Source organism: Nansenia antarctica (assembly GCF_963989245.1).
Source record: "Nansenia antarctica genome assembly, chromosome: 2".
NCBI lineage: Eukaryota > Metazoa > Chordata > Actinopteri > Argentiniformes > Microstomatidae > Nansenia > Nansenia antarctica.
Genome location: NC_137675.1, coordinates 233,097 through 238,096, shown reverse-complemented (window position 1 = coordinate 238,096; position 5,000 = coordinate 233,097).

Sequence of the window (5,000 nt, the reverse complement as noted above, 5' to 3'; positions counted from 1 at the left end):
TTTTAGTTGGATGTGGAGTGAGGATCGGGTGTTGCGAGTGACAGGCAGAGGGTGAAGCAGGAGACACAGATAGAGGGGTGATAGGTGGAGGAGGGTTTTATAGATGAGGGTGAGCCAGTGCATGTGACGGCGGGTGTGAAGGGAGGGCCAGTTGACCAGGGAGTAAAGAGTGCAGTGGTGGGTACTGTAGGGGGCGTTAGTGGCGAACCGGATGGCGGAGTGATACAGTGTGTCGAGCGTGGAGAGTGTAGCTTTGCATGCAGACCTGTAGATTGTGTCGCCGTAGTCGAGCATGGGGAGAATGGTCATTTGAATGAGGGTGCGTTTAGCGGATGAAGTGAAGGAGTGACGGTTTCTATAGAGAAAGCCAAGTTTGGCCTTAATCTTGGTCTGTAGTTTTGAGATGTGGTCTGAGAAAGATAGTGAGCTGTCTAACCAAATTCCCAGGTATTTATACACCGTGACCTGCTCCAGGATAGCTCCCTCACAGGTGGTAATGATGGTGGCTGGGGGGGGTGTGGTGCCTTTACGGTTGAACCACATGAACTTGGTCTTGGAAGTGTTAAGGGACAGTTTGAGGTGGGTGAAGGCCTGTTGGATCTGGAGGAAGCTATCCTGGAGAGTTGTTAGTACAGAGTCAGGGGAGGGACCAGTGGCATAGAGAATAGTGTCGTCAGCATATAAGTGAATGAGTGAATTTCCAGCAGCCAGGGGGATATTGTTGTATGTATATACATGATGTATATAGAGAACAGAGTGGGACCAAGTATGGAACCTTGAGGGACACCCTTGGTGACTGGGAGGGGGTGAGAGAGAAGGTTTTCAAACCTCACACGTTGCACCCGGTGAGAGAGGTAATGAGAAAACCAGGTTAGTGAGTGGTTAGTAACCCCGATGCTACTCAGTCTGTTCAGTAGAGTGGGATGGTCAACGGTGTCAAAAGCCATTGCCAAATCAATAAATATTGCCGCACAGTGCTGCTTAGCATCTAACGCAGAAGTGATGTCGTTGAGTACCTTTAGGGTTGCTGGAACACAACCGTACCCTGCGCGAAAGCCAGACTGCGCCCCAGAAAGTAAGTTATACACATGCAGATGAGTAGTGAGTTGTTTGTTGACAAGTTTCTCAAATAACTTAGACAGACAGGGCAGGATGGAAATGGGCCTATAACAATTTGGGTCAGCCTTGTCACCACCTTTAAACAGTGAGAGCACAATCGCTTCTTTCCACTCGGCAGGTAAACTGGCTGAAAGAAGGGAGAGGTTCAACAGGTCTGTTAGGGGGGCTGCGATGATGGGGGCGGCAGTTTTAATAAAGAACGCCGCCAGCTCGTCTGACCCGGCAGCTTTTTGGGGGTCCAGAGAGGTCAGTTCCTTTAGGACCTCACCTACTGAGACAGGCCTGAGGGAAAAACTGTGAGCGGGGGGGAAGGGGCTAGGAGGGCAAACAGGGCTGGAGGGTGAGTGTAGCAGGGGAGTGGGGCTTGGAGGCAAAGGGCTTGTGGGAATAGGAGCGGGGTTAGGAGGACCTGAAACAAGACCAGAATTTGTAAAGTGACGGTTAAAAATGTCAGCCATCAGACTTTTATCTGTGACTACAAGGTTGTCTACATTAAGTGACACAGGCAGGGTCGAAGGTTTGTTCTCCAGTTCTCTCACTGTTTTCCAAAAGGCGTTGGGGTCTGAGCCACAAGCTGTGAACTTCTCCTTATAGTAGCCAGTTTTGGCTTGTCTCACAGCTTGTGTAGCCTTATTGCGGAGCTGACGGAACAAGAGGCTGGCGGATGCGGAGCTGGAGCGACGAGCGTTGCGCCAGGCAGCATTTTTTTGCTGTAGCAGCAGGGCCAGATCTCCTCTGAACCAGGGGCTGTGTCGTTTTTTAATCCTATTTTTTTTTAAAGGGCCGTGTCTGTTTATCACGGTGCTGAAGAGGTCTTTAAATAGCAACCATGCATCATCTATGGTGGGGACTAGGCCTACTCTGTACCAACTCACATCTGCGAGATCATGTAGGAATGCTTGAACATCAAAATGTTTCAGGTTTCGCTTCTCCCTGATGGTGACAGGCTGTTTGGCGGAGAGATTTTTGCGAACACAAGCGATAAAACAGTGGTCGCTGATGTCGCTGCAAAACACTCCGGATGGGTACATGTGTGGGGCATTTGTAAAAATCACATCAATCAGGGTGGCCTTGTTTGGGATGTTGGGATCACACCTAGTGGGATGAGTAATGATTTGGTTGAGGTTAAGTGAGTCAAACTGCTGCACAACTTTGGCAGGGGGTTTCAGCATGTCCCAGTTGAGGTCGCCTAGTAGGACGAGCTCAGACCTGGTGAAGGGCGCCAGAGCGCTGCTTAAGGCCTCTAGCGTGCATGCTGGTGCTGATGGTGGGCGATAGCAGCCTGCCACTGATAGTGAGAAGTTGTTGGACAGTTTGATGTTGAGGACCAGTAAATCAAACTGTTTGGGGATGGATTTAGCCAGGGCAATTGTGCATTGGAGATGTTGCTTGGCAAAGATAGCCACGCCTCCACCCCTTGACGACCGGTCCTGACGAAACAGGTTGTAGCCAGCTAGATCTAGCTCTGGGTAAGGGATGGACCTGCGCAGCCAGGTCTCGGAAACTACCAAGAATTCGGGACTAGAGGTCTCTACCCAGACCTTAAGTTGGTCGATTTTTGGTAGTAAGCTTCTTGCATTAACGTGCAAGAAGCCAAGGTGTTTACGGGCACTGAAATCGCTGAAGCATAAGCCAGGGTCATTGCTAGCACAGGGGGATGCAACAACACAATGAGGACCAGGGTGGACGTGAACATTCCCAAACATCATGAGCAGTATGACAATCAGGATACGGCAGAGAGTAGAGGATATAGTACATTGCCTCTTTTTTGAAACAATTGTGTTCGAGGCGGTGGAAGGTAACAAGATCATGTTGTGAAGCAAGCGCATAATACAACATGATAACATAGGTGGGATGATGGTAGAATACAGGTTATGCGATAGATCAAAAAACTTTACAATCTGTAAAGAAACAATGTCTCTGTCGTGAGGACGAACATAGTCAGTTTCACAGCTGGGTAAGCGGGCAGAGTCATAGAGTTTGTAAACACGCGCAATGGGAGACGAAAACGAGGTAAAAAACGCAAGGGAAAAACAGTGGAGGAGACAGGAGGAGGCAGGTGGAAGGTGATCTCAGTCCAGGATCAGCAGCAGTAGATGTGGTTAGCATGTAGCAACAGATGTTCCCCCAAACAATCCATAAAGACGCGCAAAATCCTTTCAATGAATGGTTAGCTTTCAATGCATGAGTATTTGCTTGGAGAAAGAGGTGGATAAATCAGGTAAAAATCAGGTAAAAACTCCTAATTAGCAACAAACAATGAGCAAACAAAAGCAAACACAAGGACAAGCTGCCATCTTGGAAAGGGGGTATACACACATATATATACATATATCACATATCGGTATAGATATATAGATATATACACACATATATACATATATCACATATCGATATAGATATATAGATATATACACACATATATATACATATATCACATATCGGTATAGATATATAGATATATACACACATATATACATATATCACATATCGGTATAGATATATAGATATATACACACATATATACAGTATATATATCACATATCGGTATAGATATATAGATATATACACACACATATATATATATATATATATATATATCACATATCGGTATAGATATATAGATATATACACCAGGGTTTCCGTTAGAAAAATTTGCCGTCGGACATCGTGTCCGGGAAGAATTCGATTTACCGGACAAACGTGATATATTCCGGTCATCATATTAAAATATAATAAAAAAAATTTTTTTCAAAATCATATTTTTTTTCTTCTCCAAATCTAATATAGCTGTTTGTCGCGGTGATTACTGTTGTGTAGCGGCCTATATATGCCATTTAATGTCTATTTCTCATCCGATACGATTAGATGCGAGCTATATAATATATAATAATATAACATGATTTGACGCATGCGCGCTATGCCATGCGTCAAATCCAGCGCTGAACGGGTCCAGCGCTGAACGGGCGCCTCACTGGGAACTGAACAGACAGCATCGATCAATGAACGGACTCCACATTACGTTAACTGAAGTTTGTTAAATTGTTTGGGATTAATGTGAGTTTTCTATTTTCTCTTTACAGTTGTACCCTTTTTTTTTTTTTTTATCAATAAAACAACGTCATTTCTATAAGTCTCGCTGGTTGGGAAGGCATTTCGTTTAGCTCGGGAGTATGACAATGGGAAGAACATAACTGTTTATTGAGAAACAATTGATAGGCAGTCTGGGATACGTATATAAAGAAATACCACAATGTCTAGATGTATAACATTTTATTGAACAGTAACAGTGCAAGCATGTAGGCTACGGGGAACAGGGATTTTGGTCAGTAGGTCCTTTGTACAGAGGGCGTTTCTCTCCGACAACGCGTTCCCAGGTACCATGGAAGTCAGACTTGAAGTGGCTTTGCTTGATTTCCATCACAGATTCAAGGATTGAAACACTGATGAAAATAGGGAGTAATAGTGATGGGATTATCTTAGATTATTTTAGATTAGGTGAGATTCAACTTTATTGTCATTGCAGAGTACAAGTACCAGACAACAAAATGCAGTTTAGCATCTAACCAGAAGTGCAAATAGTGATATAAAAACAAACACTTAACTTTCGGGGAAACTGCTAAAATAAAATAAATTAAAAAAGAAAGCGACTATTAGCACCGCCGAATGACAACAAACGTATGAGTAATGAGTAAAACAATGTCACTTTTATAGTATGTTGTTTAACTTGCCGTTCGGTCGCCATGGCTCTGGTGTGTGTAGCAGCTTCAGCTAGCTGGCTGGAAACTTCTAGGGGTGCGTTCGTAAACACGCTCTGAGAGCGCCGGAGCGCACGCTGGCTTCGATGTCACAGAGCGACCGAGTCGTTCGATTGGACGAGA